This window comes from Balaenoptera acutorostrata, chromosome 9 (genome assembly GCF_949987535.1).
Source record: "Balaenoptera acutorostrata chromosome 9, mBalAcu1.1, whole genome shotgun sequence".
In the NCBI taxonomy this organism is placed as follows: Eukaryota; Metazoa; Chordata; class Mammalia; order Artiodactyla; family Balaenopteridae; genus Balaenoptera; species Balaenoptera acutorostrata.
Window position 1 is genome coordinate 10,118,651 of NC_080072.1, and position 16,267 is coordinate 10,134,917.

General features: G+C 58.6%; 1 protein-coding gene across 4 annotated transcripts in view; it reads right to left on the reverse strand.

Annotated features, from left to right (window-relative positions):
• Positions 1-15,969, reverse strand: part of DAGLA (diacylglycerol lipase alpha) — a 62,780-nt gene extending 46,811 nt beyond the window's left edge. For 2 of the 4 annotated variants that reach the window (XM_057553161.1, XM_057553159.1), the window contains exon 1: positions 15,833-15,969. The gene's annotated coding sequence lies outside the window, so the exon portion shown is untranslated. The remainder of the gene's footprint in view (positions 1-15,832) is intronic. The other 2 variants (XM_057553162.1, XM_007174428.3) reach the window with 1 other exon arrangement.
• Between the last annotated feature and the right edge of the window lie 298 nt (positions 15,970-16,267).

Sequence of the window (16,267 nt, forward strand, 5' to 3'; positions counted from 1 at the left end):
CACCCCCATTGGTCACCCTGTCTGTGAAATGCCTGGGGATCAAGGGAATCAATGGCTCCTCTGTCCTTTGGAGGGAGGGCGTTTCATCACCCCTGGGGGAACCTTTCAGGGAGGCAGGGAGCAGCCAGGCCCGCTCTTTGGGCTCAGGACCCTCGATGCCTCAAGGCTCCTCCCGTGTCGGGAAGTGGGGTCGCTGTGCGTGATGGAGGTGTGGGGTTAGGCGGGGAGGGGCGGGGGGCGTGCCGTGGGGCAGGAGGGAGGCCTGAGGCTCCGTGGAGGGAACTGCCGCCCTCCCCCCGGCCCCCACTCCCCCGGTTCCTGGGACTCCCTTCGTGTGAGCCGCTCTCGCTACCCAGACACCTTCACAAACAGCTCCTGCCTGGGCTGAGGCACAGCCAGGCCGGGGTGAGTGAGTCAGCCAGGGAAATCCCGGCACCCGCACCCACCGCTGGGTGACAGTTCCGCTGACACCTACGGAGCGGGGTGCCCAGCCCCTTCCCGCAGAGGGCGAGAGAACACCCCCATTTCCTGCTCCCTGAGAGGGGAGCCTGGCTGCGGGGCAGGGAGGAGTCAGGGCTCAGAGGGGCCCTACAAGTGAGGGCTCAGGCCCTGGGCCTTGCCCTGGGGCCTCTTCGGGGCTCTGGTCCCTTATGCTTGATGCAGCAGTGAGGAAGGGGGTGGGAGCTCGGTCGCCAAGGCCACTGCCAGCTCCGGCCCCGTGCCTGTCTCCCCAGCCACTGGGCATCCTGCCTCCCAGGGTCTCAGTGCCTCTAGGCCTTCACGGGGCCACCTCGTTCCTGTGGGGCCCTGGCTAGTCTCCTGCCTGGGCACCTCCACTACAGGCTGCCCTGAGCCCCAGGAAGGGCAGGGTCAAGGCTCTGCCCAGGAGGAGGGAGGCGGGGCAAAGAGGAGAGCAAGGCCAGGAGAGGAGCAGCCTGAAAGGGTAAAGACAGAAAGGACAGGCACAAAGCCTGCTCCCAGCAGGACATCCCATCCCTCAAGAAACCCGGCCAGGTCCCAAAAACCCGCCAGACCGGTTGGCGGTTGGCTGCTTCCGGCTGCCTGAGTGTGCAGGGGGCCTGGTGGGCAAGGTCCTGCCGGGCCGGTGCCTCACTGCTGAACGCCACCTACTCCATTACTCCAATCCCTTCCAGCCTGACACCTGCCCGGGTAGGACCACCTTCTGGGCATAGGTAAGGGGAGGGTGATGCTCTGAGTCCGCCCCACCCACTGCCTCAGGTGGGGAAGCAGACCCGCCCAGCCGAGGCTTCAGATGAGCTCAATAGGATCTTAAGAAGGAGCCACTGGGGGCTTCCCTGGTGGCACAGTGGTTAAGAATCCGCCTGCCAATGCAGGGGACACGGATTCGAGCCCTGGTCAGGGAAGATCCCACATGCCGCGGAGCAACTAAGCCCGTGCACCACAATTACTGAGCCTGCGCTCTAGAGCCCGCAAGCCACAACTACTGAGCCCATGTGCTACAACTACTGAAGCCCGCGCACCTAGAGCCCATGCTCCACAACAAGAGAAGCCACCGCAATGAGAAGCCCACGTACCGCAACGAAGAGTAGCCCCCGCTCACCACAACTAGAGAAAGCCCGTGCGCAGCAACGAAGACCCAATGCAGCCAAAAATAAAATTTAAAAAATAAATAAATTAAAAAAAAAAAAAAGAAGGAGCCTCGGGGGCTATGAATGCGAAGATGACAAGCTCCAACCTTGAGGCACTCACAGTGCAGAATGAGGAGGAAATCCACACGCAGGTCAGGGAGTACAAGGCTCTGATGCCAGGGACCCCACAGCAAGGTGAGCTGCTTAGCCCAAGGCAGACAGAGAAGGCTTCCAGGAGGGTGCTCACAGCTGAGCAGGAGCTCACCACCAGGCAGAAAGAGGGGGGAAACCAGGCCCCTGCCCCCCCGCACACAGAAGCCTCGGGGGCCAATGCACCTTGTGCAGGGGCTGTGCCCCAGCCAGCACAGAGCCTGTCTCCCTCTCCTCTGCCCTGGAAGCGCTCTGTGCTGAGCACCGCCATTAGCTCCCAACTCCTGCCTCTAGGTTGCTGCCAGAAAGGGGAGTTGGTGGTTGGAGAGACCCAGAAACCCACCCATTTCTTTGAAAGAACACTGAAAAGATGTGACCACAAATCCCATGAGTTTACTGAAATGTCTTTAAAACAAATGGCTTGGGCTTCCCTGGTGGCGCAGTGGTTGAGAGTCCGCCTGCCAGTGCAGGGGACGCGGGTTCGAGCCCTGGTCTGGGAGGATCCCACATGCCGCGGAGCAACTGGGCCCGTGAGCCACAATTACTGAGCCTGCGCATCTGGAGCCTGTGCTCTGCAACAAGAGAGGCTGCGATAGTGAGAGGCCCGCGCGCCGCGATGAAGAGTGGCCCCCGCTTGCCGCAACTAGAGAAAGCCCTAGCACAGAAACGAAGACCCAACACAGCCAAAAATAAATAAATAAATAAATAAATAAATAAATAAATAAATATTAAAAAAAAAAAAAAAAAAAAAAAAAAAACAAATGGCTTGAATGGATTTCTCCCACCCCTTCTCTCCACTGAGCCACTCATTAGAAAACAGCAGCTCAAAGGGCCACACTCGGGGCTGCTGGGGCCTGATGGAAACTGGGTCTCAGCTGCAAAGCCAGGCAAGAGGCACTGGGATAAAGGCAGCTTTGGTCAGGAGAAGATAAAAAATGACACACAGGCAACGAAGCGTTCGTGGGAGGCCACTATCAGATCCAGGAACGCTCAAATGCCCTCAAGCCCTCTACTATTGGTGGCTTTCTCAGCACCATGGGTCTCCCTTCCTCCTGCTCCTCCCTTTGTCCCTTGCCTTGAGGGCCCTGCCCTGAGCAGCTGCTTTTGCACACACTCTCACGGGGCAGCTGGAACGGACAGGTGGGGTCTTCCTGGACAACACAAATTGCTTAGAAAATCAGGCAAAGGAGCAGGAGTGGGAAGGTATGTGACTCACCAGAGATGAGAGCTGGAAGGGCCCGGGGAAATCAGAGTTCAAGACTCCCTGACTCTTAGCGATGAAGACTCTTAAGCCCAGAGAGGTGCGCTGATGTGCCCAAGGTCACACAGCTATGGGTCCTTGTCCTCTTGTTGGCTGCATTCCAAGCCTCATTCATTCAACCATTACTTCTCAAGCACATGCTATGTGCCTAGATTCTGGAACTTAGGCTTAGCCTCCTAGGTGATGCCCTGATGAAAACTGAACTCTGCCCCAGAGGCTTGCAAGCCGGGGGGCCTCCCATCCCTCGGCTCTCCCCTCCCCACTCATTCCTCTTGTGTAAAGAGGAGGATGTACCCCGCCATCACTAGGGAAGACTCAAGGCAGGGAGGAAGTGAGAAAGTGGGAGAAACAGCAGGAAGGACTGGGGAACACTGGGCACAGACTGGAGGAGAGGGTCCAAGGTGAAGGAGACCCCAGCAGGTAGGTTGAGCAAGAGAAACACTGTCCTGGGCGTCTGGGGCTGCCACTGGCACCTGTGTCCTGAGGACCCTGGACCAGACATACTTATCTATGCCTACTTTTTCCTTCTTATCACAAAGTACATGTTCTCCACAGAAAACAGAAACCAAAAAAAGAGAAAGAGAAAGGGAAAGAAAATAGAAATCATCCATGATCCCTCTGGGAAAATTATTAACTATTAACATCTGTCTAGTTTTTTTTTTTCCCTGTTCAAATATGGGATCATTCCGTACCTACCGCTTTTTTTCACTGAGCTAGAGAAGGTGAACATTTCTCCTCCTTTAACCTTTTTCCAGCCCTACCTTCCCTCATTATTGTGGAGCAGTCCATGCACATGGGGTATGTGAGTTTATTCAACCAGTTCCCTACTGGTGGCCCTTAGGCTGTTTCCCTCTTCTCGCTGTGAGAAAAGCCCCGCAGCTGGGCCCCAGGATGAGCGGCTCCAGGCCCCCACGGGGCGGTGCTGGAACCCGGGGCTCCTGGCTCTCTCTGGGGTTCATTCTCCCCCAGCAGAGGCGGAGCCTTGTGCAGAACGTGGGGAGGGGGGTAGGGATGGGGGTTCCTGCCCTTCTCCACAGCTCTCAGACAGTGAGTGATTTCCAGTGACTCTCAAACTTGAATCGGCAGGGAGGAGATGGGTAAATGCAGGCTTCCAGGCCCTACCAGACATTCTGAAGCAGCTGGTCCAAGGTAGGGCCCAGGAGCCTATGGCTGAGCAAGCCCCAGCATGGCCAGCCCCGGGAGATTCTGAACCTCCCTGCACTCCGAGAAGCCCGGCTCTCGAGGATGAAGCCCACCAGTGCTCCTCCTACCTGAGCAAGCAGAGGCAGCACCTCGGAGCTGGTTAAACTGCAGAGTCCTGGGCCCCACTCCAGAGATGCTGATTCAGTGGAGGGAGGGAGGGAGGGGCGTCCTGAGATTCTGCTTTTCTAACCTGTTTCCAGGTGCTGCTGCTGGCTCATAGGCCACACTCAGGAGCGCTCAACTAAACCCGTGTGGGTACCACGTGCAGGTGCCGGCGATGGGCACTGTGCCTGGAGGGGCGATCACAGCTGGCACTTAGTAAAGCACTTCCTATGGGTTGAACACTGTGCCCTGGCCGCTCAAGGTGTGCTCCGTGAGCCACATCCTGAGGAGCAGAACTGCGGTCCCATCCAGCCTCAACGGGAACCTGCATTGGCAAGCTCCCTGGGGATCTGTGTGCCCATTAAAGCAGCACTTTTTAATTTTTTATTTTTTTTGGCAGTGCCTTGAGGCTTGCAGGATCTTAGTTCCCTGACCAGGGATCGAACCCATGGCCCCTGAAGTGGAAGCTCGGAGTCCTAACCACTGGACCGCCAGCGAAGTCCCTAAAGCAGCACTTTGCTGAGACCTTAACCCCATCCTCCTAACACTCCTCAGACGCAGGTCAATGATTCCCCTGATTTTCCAGCTGAGATTCTGCAGCTGCGAGGTTAAATGACTTGGTTAAGGTCTCCCAAGTGCCACCAGCAGGAGCTGCAACCAGAAGCCGGTCGGTCCAGCTCCAGAGCCCCTCACCCCAAATCACAACACCCCCTGCGGATTCCTGTTCAAGCCCCACAACCACTGTGACAGGTGGCCTCCGACTCTGCACTTTACAGATGAGACCTCGGAGACCGGGGGAGTCAGACCAACCGCTCCGAAGCGCTCCCCGGGAAACGGCGGGCCGGGGGCCTCCCTGTCTGCTGCGTCCACGCCTGTGTTCTTCCCTCCCGGCCCACTCCATCTGCGGCCCAGGCCGGGGTAGGGGTTCCGCCTCCTAAGCCCACAGGCTCTGCGGACACAGTCGGGGGCAGGAAGTGGGAACCGGGGCGGAGCAACCAGGAGTTCAGTTTGGTCTGAGGACATTCTTTCTTCACAGCCAGACTCAGCTCAGTGTGCCTTTTGAAAGGCAGCAGAGAATAGCCGTGCTCAGCCCAACGAGGCCGGCCCCTTTCAACCTTACACTTGCTGCCATTTCCAATTACAACTTCAGAGGGCTCCTATAATTTATACATCCCAGGATGCACTGCTCCAGCTGCTTTATGATGGGAGTTCGTTACACCATTAAGGTTAAACTTTTATAAAGTACTGAGCAGGTGGTGGGCTGGGCGCCCGGCTTAGTTACCGCCGTCGGAAGCCTGCTGAATGGGGTTCACCTGGGGTGGGGGGTGGGTCAGGCTCTCTGAAGGGGCCAAGAAATGGAGAAGGCGGCCCCAGAGCACGGGGGCCCTCTGTTAGCCGTTTATTAAACTGCACGGTAGAGCGGGCAGGCAGCAAGGAGAACAATCTTCAGCAGCTCAGCACCGCTGGCAGGGGGCATGGGGGTGAGAGGAAGCCTCCTGTGCTGCCTGCCAGGGCGGCGAGGTGCAGGGTCTGAGCCACAGACGGGCCCACACATGGGCAATGACAAAGGAGTGGGCAGGCTGGTCCTCTCAGCAACAGGGTGGCCATAGGGGGTCTTCCTTTTGTAGGAACCTGTCTGTCCTTCCTGTGGTTCACGGGGTCCCTGAACCTGATGCGAGATGGGGGAGCAAGAAGGAACACCCCGAGAGCAGGGGCCAGACAAACGGGGGTCCGAGGCCGAGCCGGCCAGCTGCAGGTACACGGCCTCTAGCAGGTCCCTTCAGCTCTCCAAGGAAGCTGAGATCCTCAACCTGTCCCTCAGCTGTCAAACACATGCGCCTCCCTCCCAGGGCAGTGCCCCAGCACAGAGCACGGTGAGCGCCCGCCGCACGAGAGCGGTCGCTATCCTTAGCGTTAAATGAGTTATCGCACATAGAGCACTTAGGAAGGTGCCTGGCAGAGAGGACTCGCTTTGCTATTGTTGCTGTTGTTACATTTGTCTGTTTATGTGTCAGTCCTTGACCTGGGAACTCTCTGAGGAAGTGGTGGTAACTTTTCTTATTCTCAGCTCCAGGCACAGAGTTAAGCGTGCAGTAAGCTGCTTGACGAGTGTCCCTGAGAACGGGTGACGGGAGTTTACAAGCGGCAGGACTCTTCCCTGCTCTGCAATCTGGCCCCAGTCCCAGGGACGGTGTCGGCAGAAGACCAAGTTCTCTCAAAGGTATGAGGCTGAAACCACCTCTTGAGAAAAATTCCTTGGCTTCCCAGGAGGAAAGAGACTCCAGATGCGGCTGGTTTTTCTGGCTCCGGGACACTGGGGTTGACTCTGGCCTTCTCCTTCCACACGTCCCTGGAACCGAGGAGGACAGGGAGGGTTTGCTGTGACGGGAAACTCCAGCCTCAGGTGGGGCTTTGTGGCCCCGCAGGCTGGCCTCCTTCTCCAGTCACTGCCCCAACCAACAGGCTCCCAGGGCTGGAACGGACCGGACGGGACTCCGGACTTGTCAAGGTTGCCAGTGTTCTTGGCTGTGAGGCCAAGCCATGATTGCCATGCTCGGGATGCACAAGCTCACCCACAGGCCATCTTCCCACAGCCGAGGGGAGCGGGAGGGGCTGGGGGGCTGCCACTTGGCACAGGGAGGGTCAGAGAGTGTCTAAGGAAAGACCTGGCTTCCCCCGAAGGCCTCAGGGGAGGAAAAGGTGGACCAAAAAAAAAGGCAGCCGGATGGAAGAGGCGCCAAAGGGAAGGAAACCAAACTAGGAGAGGAACCAAAGAGGGACGGGCAGCCTCAGAGAGCGCTGGGGCGGGAACAGGGTCAGTGCCAGAGGGACGGTGAGACGCTGCCAGCTCTGACAAGTGCCAGGGGTGGTGCAAGGGTTGCCTGGCTGCAGGACGCAGCCTCAGGAAAGGGAGGGTCCTCTCAGTTTAGCACCGCCTGGGGGGACAGAAGAGTGGACAGCGGGTAACACTGACAGTGCTCTTGGCACTGGGCGGAACTTCCGAAGAGGTAGCGTCTCATTTGATCCCGACAGCTGCCCAGTGTGCCATGTTCCACTAGATCCCCCACTTCAGAGACGGGGAAACTGAGGCTCTGAGAGGTTAAGTGACTTGCCCAAGTAGTAGTGGACTCGAATGGAGCTTTACGCTGAAGTCCATGTTTGCAGGCCTATGTTACACTGAGTTTAAAGAGAAAGAAAATGAATCAGAGGTGGGTGATGGGAGGAACGAAAGGGCAGCATCGTCTTGGAGACCCGGCGGGCCAGGTGGGCAGTGCCAACTGGGAGGTAGCACATCCAGCGAGACTGCAAAGGCCAGGACAGTGCCCTCGGCTGCTGGGCCCAGGGCTGCCGGGAGGTCCTGCCTGAAGCTGCAGCAGGGCAGCTGTCCCAGGGCAGTGCAGGAGCGTGGATGAAGTGGAGCCTGATGTAATCCCCGCCTGCAGAGGGTGGAAACTTGGGAAGTGAAACCAGCCGTCACCTCACTGCAGCCCGGCCACAGATTTCCAACAGTCATGCCAGGCAGGCCTCGCCCCTACCCACAGTCTGAGGCCTCTGCCCTCCTCTCCGGGGCCCGGAGGAGCCCTGGAAGCACATGCTGCGCTCCCCATGCCCAGCTCGGCGCTGAAACGTGCTCGGAGTAAAGCTGATGAGAAAGCAGAGGGTTTCTAGCCAACGCCCTGGGAAGCCTGCCATCGAGAGGCTGACAGTCTCACCGCTTTCCGGAACAGACGCAGGGCTCACCTCTTCACCAGGCTTTCCACATATTTTGAGGGGTGAGGAGAGGTCCCGGCGGCTGCGTGGTGAGCTATCCTCCTTCCTCACCAAACCCTGCCTGAAGCGACCTGGTCAGGCTGCCCGGGCATGTGGGAGACCAGAAGGGTGGTGAGGCCCAGAAACCCCAGGTGGGCCCCACGCACTTCCACGCAACCCAAGGCCCCAGCACAGGTGGGGCGGCCTCCAAGGGCCCAGGCACTGGTCAGCCAACCGGGACACCAGACAGCGGTCTGGCCCCCACTCTAGGGACCTCCTGCCCAGCTCTTGGCCCAACAGGGTCCTTGAGCAAGGCCTTCCAGCTGGCAAACCATGGAATTCACTAGCCCATCCGGGCAACTCAGAGGGTGGGTGCAGATGCCCCGGCCCGGGACTATGCCCCGTCTTAAGCATTCCTGGCCTTCACGCCAGCTCCTGAAGCTTTGAATCTCACGCACAAGCAATTCTAACCCTTGATCAGTACAGTGTCTTTCCCATCCAGCATCACCTCTGAGCATGGGGACAGCCCATGAAGGAGAGAGAGTATCATTGTTGCTCTTATACAAACGGGGCGACTGAGGCTCAGAAAGGCTGAGTGACTCATCTGAAGTTGCCCAGCAGAGTCAGGGGCAGAATCCAGGCCCAGCACCCTCCACCTGCCTTGCTGTCTCCCTAAAATCACCCATCCTGGGATCCCAGGAGTGGGTACTCCTGGTCCCCATGGCAAAGGAGGGTGCCCGACACATCAGGCCAGACAGGCGAAAGGTTTGAGGCATTGGATAAATATACAGATATCTGATATACAGGCCAGAGGAGATGGAGAGAGAAGAGAATTACAAGAAGAACGAGACCAGCACCCTGTATCTCAAGGCCGCTGGAGTCCAGGAGGCCCTGCCCTCTATTAGCTGAGTGCCTAGAGCACATTTCTAAACCTCACCTATAAAATGGGTTAATACCCCCTGCCTCTCCCGTGGTTTCGGGGATTAAATGAGCTAATGCATGTAAAGTGCTTAGCATGGCGCCTGGAGTGTGCACTCAGTAAGTGCTATTTGCCATCACTGTTAGCCTTCAATGAGGACATGGATTAGCGAGGGGAACAAGCCACGAACATTTAACAACACACGCTCAGAGGGGCGCCAGCGCTCTGCCCCCTGATCACGTCAGGTAGGACAGTCCTGGAGTGCAATGGGGCTGGAAGAAAGGCGTCACGGGAGAGGGGGTCTGTGTGGGCCTGAAGGAGAGGCAGGGCCCACAGAGCAGAGGGAGGGGTCCTGGTTTCAAACTCTGGCTTCCCACCTACTTGCTGTGTGTCCTTGGGCAGGTAACTCACCCTGTCTGAGCCTCCTGTAAGACAGGGGTAGAGGGATGGGGGGAGTAGAGGGATACCTATTACAAGGAGTAAATGGGATCCTGTCTATACTGTATGCTGTGCCAGGTTGAGTTCCCCGAATTCACAAAATGGAAACTATTGTTATAATTACTGTTGTTTTGTGGCCGAGCAAAGGCTCCCGGAGACAGATGCCCTGAGGCCTCCCGACCCCCAAACCTGAGAGGGTTTGGCAAAAGCCAAGTGCAAGGCGCTGTTCCTGGGGTCGGGGTGGGGGCCAGAGGAGCAGCCCCACCAAGCTCACCCCACCGTGAGGCCTGCCCAGCAGGGGCGGCCATGTGCTGGGAGGTGCAGGGTAGATTGTCTATAATGAAGAGACATCAATAATAAATTAACCTCAAGTAAGTCCAGGAACATCAATCATAAATTAATTAAATGGCTCCAGGAGACGCGAGGACAAGGGGCCTCTTTGGGATGAATTAGAGGCGGCATCCTGTCTCACCTTACACGGCACAGCCCACCCTCTCTGGCCCCGGCCTGCAGGCTCTGTGGCCAGGAGCATCTCCAGGTGGAGGAATTGGTTCTCAGGAGCAGCTCCCAAAACACAGGTGAAGATAAGCCCCCGCTCTCCCTCCTCCCCCTCCTCTCCCCCTCCCCCTCCTCTCCCCCTCCTCTCCCCCTCCCCCTCCTCTCCCCCTCTCCCCTCGCCCCTCTCCCCTCCCCCCCCACCCCCCAGGCTAAGAGAGCTCTCAAATGCCCAGAGGGTTTTGATGAAACTTCCCAGAATAGTAACCTCCTGGCAGGAGAAATTTCAAGGGGTAATTTGGTGAGAAAATGATCAAACACCCGGAAGTGAGTGCTAAGAATACTGGAACCCCCTCAGTGGGTCCTCAGGGACGAGAACAGCCTCCTTCAGGGGATCCCCAACAGCCTCCCACTCACACTCTGGGCCTGGAACCCACCAGACTCAAAGCAGCTGAAAGTCAAGTGTGGGAGCTGCATCAGAGGCAGGGAAGAGGCCCTGTTCCAGGCCCCGCCACTACTGACCAAAGTGACAAACCTCGGGGCCTCCACCTCCCCTCCGTAATCAGTCAGGGTGGTCTCTCCCCGCCCTGCCCAGGGCGGCCCCTGCCCCGGTTCAAGCCCTCCGAACCCGGCACCTGCCCGAGACGCCAGCTGGCCTCCCCACTCCTGCCCCCCGGTCCCGCCCGCACCGGCTGCCAGACTCTCGCTCAGAACACTTTAGTGACTGCCCACGTTCACGGGCCAAACCTTCAGCCTCACTGTCATGGCTCTTGGGGACCCAGCCCCAGCTCACGATTTCAACCTTTCATCACTTCTGTTTCCGGCGCCCGTAGTCAAGCCAGACCACAAACGGTCAGCCCCTCGCTTTCCCAGCCATATCCCCCGTTGCTGCCATTTCCTCTACAATCACCTGGCTGGCCCAGGTTAAAGGTCACCACCACTTAAGTCTCCCCTGATCTCCTTTGACCGCCGGTGGCACCCACCTCTTGACGTTACAGCGTAGACCTCTGTGTCCATCTCATATCTTCTCAATAGATTGTGAACACCAGAACCTATACCTTAGAGGCGCTAGTGCGTCCACTTCATCTTCATGGCCCTCACTGACCCCAACCCTTGGTGGGTGCTCAAGAAATAACTATCGACTCAGTCGGGGTGGAACCATTCCCCAGGGGCCAAAACATTATCTTGCGTGTGATTCTATCAACAGATAGGCCAGATTCCATCCATGCCAAGGGTAGGGTGGAGCTAATTTCTCCTTATGGAGAAAAGGGACATGACCTATGACATCTCCCCCGGTGCTAATGTATGCAGATCATGATGTAACTGCTTTTCTGTGGAAAAGATCCTGCCTGCAGGAGCAAAAACATAAACCGAGTGTGCTTGCCTCCATCCTGATCTCTCCACTCGTCAGGCGTGGGATTCTTACAACCACCCCTGTGGGAGGTTTTACTGTCCCCATCTTACAGATGGGGAAACTGAGGTGTAAAGAGATAGCAGGATTCAAACTCGGGTCTGTCTGACTCCAGAGTCCCAAATCGTAAGGCCTCTGGGCTACAGTGCTCTCTTCTGTCACCCCGGCGGACTGTCCCCGGCTGACTTCCCAGTGGGCTTGGGGAGGAGGTGGAAGCAGGCGTGGGTGAGTACATATGGGCGTCAGAGAGCCACACCCCCAGCCTGGGCGTCCTTCTAAGGAATACTGAGAAAGCAGAAAGGTTGCTCTCGTAAGAATCACATGGAGATGTTAAACTCACCCTCCTGGAGCTGGAAGGAGACCTCCCCCTGACTCCCACTGTTCTCTCCTGCTTCGTGGGGCCCAGCAACACCCCACTGCACACACCCACTGACACCAGGCCAGCCAGACACAGGAACCCACAAGCTCCCCCGCCACCAGGCGCTCCACACCCCCTCAGCCCTCACTTCCCACAGAAACGCTTGCTTACGGGCACATGCGGCTTTGCACACGTGCAATCGCCCGGCAGCCGTGCAGTGACAACGGCCCTACCCCTGCCCGTCTCCACCATGATCCTGCAGAGGACTTGGGCACTCCTGCCCAACGCCCTCACCTGTGGCCAAACCACTCCCCTCCACATCACCTCCCTGGACCCCCCTCAGCAGCTGAGAGGACCCCACAGGGTAGGGGCTTTCCTGGATCCTCCTCGCCTACACACCCAGTGTCCCGTCCACCCAGGGAGATCCAGTCCAGCCAAAGTCTGTATCAGAAAGGAAAAAGGAAAATCAACATTGACAGTCTTTAGCCCTACCCGCTGAGATGTAACCACATCCCACAATGTCCTGGGCTCCACGGCTCTAAAAGATTTATCGTCCTCTGACCGCACGCTCATTGATATTTCCCCAGCACCACTCATCCGGTCCACTAGAGTGTAATGTAAAGCTATTCCAGGGAGAAGCCGAACTCAGGTGGAACGTGGGCCAACAGGCGATTAAACCCTAAGGGGGATCCCTTTCTGGTCCCGGCGAGAGGGACTGCGGGGAGGGTCTGGGCCTTCAGCTGTGGCCCAGGAAGCCTCTGTCCAAAGATGCCCGATTCCCAGGCACCCCTGAAGCTGAGCCGTCGGGCACCATGATTTATGAGGTGGCTGAGGAAGGAAAGGTTGCCAGGAGCTGAGTTAAGCAACTTTTGGAGAAACATGGACAAAGAAATAGGAATAGGACTGAAGACCAGAGTTGAAAAAAATCTCAGCTCCAGAGAGCCGCTTGCCCTCGATGGTCACTCCTGTGTTACCAGCCCCCTGCCCCAGCTGGAATCTGCTCAAAATCAGCAGCTGTGCAGCACGACGAGGGGTGGTGGTGACCTGGCTGGGCTCCCTGTGGCCTCAAACCCTGAGGACTCGGAAGAAAGCCCTGCTCTGCTTTTGGGAAACAGAGGCCAATTCCTCCTGTCGACGTCTCTGATCTGCCCCGCCTGCCACCCAGCTCTGCTGTGCAGAGTCCCAGCATCCCAAGCAGATGGCAAGGGGTGGCTGCAAAGGGGTGGAGCAAGGGTTGGCTCCTGGATCCCCAAACCATGAGGCTGAGCCACAAATCAGAACAAACAGGCGGAGGTGTGGAGGGTGAGCTGAGGGGATGTGAATGCTGAATATTCATATCAGGGAGGCCTGAGGCTTCCTCTTAATGGACTTGCACTAGGAGAGCTTTCCAGGCAGGAGCTGAAGTGCTGGCAACTCCTGCGGAGGCAGCAAAAGGGGCCCAGGGAGCATGTGGGACAGGCCTCGGGCACCCCGCGGATGACCTGGGAACAAGTGGCCGAGGAGGCACTTGCAGTGCCAGGCAGTGTCCAGGCGGCAACCCCTGGGCAGGGGCCTGGGGGGTCGTGTCCTCTTTCTCCCCTTGTGGCTTGACACTGCAGCATGGACACAGGACAGAAACTTTCTGCCTCGGGACCAAGCTTGTGAAACGGGTTGCTGGCTAAGGCAGACACTCACATGGAATACTGGAGAAACCGGGCCTGGGTTCACGGAATCAGGCCTTCCAGTGCAAAGCCTTCTCGCCGTGGGGTATGTAATCCAGGCTCTGCAGCCCATTATCAGGAACTAGGCCCCAGTGGCAGAAAGTAAAGCAACTGGCAGCCACCCTCAGCTTCTCCACCTGGGAAGGCCCTTCAGGCAGAAGTGGGCCCACGTCCCGGGGAATTCCTGCTACACCTGTCTGCCCTCAGAGACCCCCTATGAGGGTACCCATCACCCCTTCTCCTTGCCCCGTGTATCCGAGGGTGCCCCCCATGGGCCCCAGCCTCCTGCCAACCAGCCTCAACCTCGCTCACAGGACCCCCCAGCCCTGCATCGCTCTGGTGACTGTGACCCACTGGGCTTTCTCCAGGCCACAGCCCCCAAAACTCTGATGCGACTGCTCCCCACCCCCATCCTCTGAACCCAGAGCCAAAGGAAGTTCTCAAGAGAAAGTGCACACTTCCAAGTCTCGCTCCCACCCAGGTACCCCAGCCCTGTCAGCCGAGGACACCTCCCAGCCCTGCGCGGCCACGAGCACGTCTGCAGCCCCGGCGAAGGGCTCCCTCTTGCTCTGGCCACTCCTGCAGGACGCTACAGTTGCTGTGGCCACGCTCGGACAGTCCTCGGGAGCCCTGGGGCCTGGTTCCTGCTCGGCAGCTGACTCACAATGTCAACAGATCCCACTTTCCCCACCAGGAGCCCTTACGCTCAGGGCCTCTAATTCCCTATGACAGGCCCTCGACCTTCCGGCTGCCTTCCTCCCCAATCACATTCCATGCCTCCATTTCCTCTGCCTCCTGCCTTGGTCTCTTTACCTGATGATAATCCCTGACCTTTGGACAGCCTTTCACAAAGGGTTTCCACAGGCACCATCTTTCATCCTCTGCGACCACCTTCTGATGTGGCTCTGAGAGGTAGAGTCACCTGCTCAAGGTCACACAGGCAAGACTGGAATTCAAGTTTCCTGGCTCCGCATGCACTGGACAACACTCTAGCTTTGAGGACACTCAGAAGCATCTCCAAGCACCCACTTTGGCAAGTGAGTTGCCACCCCCACCCTAGTCTCCCATACCCTCAACTTGGTCTTTCTGGACTCCTAAAGGTCTTCTACCAGGCCCAGCCTCATTTATTCTTCTGCCCCTGAGAGATCCACAAAGACCTAACAAATTCCCCCACATCCTAAGACTACTCTGGGGGTCGTAAATCGCCCCTCTGTGAAGTAGAACACATGTGACGCTGAGTGTGACCCTCACCCAGAGCTTCCCAAAGGACTGATGAGGGCAGACGCAATCCTAGCACGCTCCTGGTGGCTGCAGACTCATCTTTCAAACATCACCCAAATGATCCTCTGGACCCAAAGGCTTCCAAGCATCGTAGAAGAGAGGCAACTCCCAGACACCCAGGAGCGAAGGAAAAGGCAGGGCCCGGGAACTACAGAAGGATAGAGCAACACACCTCCCCCCGCCCACCGACACGGCCCACCTCTCAGCCATGCACATTCCTCAGGACACATGTTCAGGGAGAGTGAGCAGAGCTGAGAACCGTCCACCTCTCCTCTCCTCCCCAAAGCTGGATGAATTCATGAGCCCAGGACAATGCTGGGACAGGTCTCCATCTGGGTCACCATCGGCGTCCTCAGGGTAGAAGCATCTCCAGGCATCTCTCTTTCACGTCCATTATAAAGGACACCAACCTTCTCTCAGCTTTCTGCCTTCCTCAGTCCAGTGCACCCAACAGATATTAAAGGTGGGCCCGCAGTGCCAGAGGCAATGCCCCTCATCATCACCAGAGTGGGAGGATGGGCGTTTACCCTTCCCATCCACCAGGGTCTGAGGGCCATGGACTCTCCCCTCGCAGGGCCAGGCTGCCCCGGCACCACGCTGTGCCAGGGCCATTTCTCACAGTCACGCTAGGAACTCCTGCCATGCTGAGGACACGAATTCTTCAAGCCCCGGGTGCCATCACTCCAGACCGTGTCAAGGCCAGAGCCATCCGACACCTTATTAATGAGAGCACTTCCTCACACCCCTGCCAGGGGCACCACCATGCGCCCACAAGCTGGCCACCGCCACTCCAGAACCAGTCCAAGTGTTGTGCCCACCGCCAACCTGCACTGAGGGCTGCGCCCGCCTAACACCTGGGCACCCACCACCGCACCAAGGTGGGGGTGACTCTTCTGACACCCGTGCCAGGAAAACCACGCTGCCTGTGCCAGACCCACGCTGCCCACGCCCGTGCCACGGGTGTCACCATTCCCACACTGGTGCCAGGGGCTCCACGGATCTCACACCTGCCACGGGCGCGCGTGGCAGCCGCGCCTCCGCCCGCGGACCCGTCGGGCGGGCCACCGCGCGCCCTGGACACTGCCCAGCTGCCGCACCGCTCACACCGCGCCCGAGTCCGCGGCCCGGCCCGCCGCGCCCGCGGCCCCCCTTACCTCCAGCCCGCCGCAGGGCTCGACCCGCCGCCGCCACCGCGACCGCCACCTCCATCCTGGGCTCCCCAAGGCCCCAATTCACTAACGCCGCTTCCGCAGGGCGCCGGCGCCGGCGCGAAGGCCGCCTCCGCCCCCCGGGGGACGCTGCGTCCTTTACGTAAACCCCACTCCGCCGCCAGCGGTGACCATGGCGACGACCGCGGGGCGGCAGCGCCCTCTGGTGCCAGGGAGGGGAGCGGCGCCGAGGCCGGAGTGAGCGGAGTCTTTCGCGGGGCTCCACGCGTGGGGGCGGTGGGTGCAGGACTCCCGCCGCCGCTGCAGCTTCGTGGGCGGCCGGGAGGGGCAGGACCGGCCGCGCTGCATGCGGGGAAGGGAGCTGCCTGGGTCCCCCTCCTTCAGGCCCCGCGTGACCGGGTTTAGCGTGGGAGAGGCAAA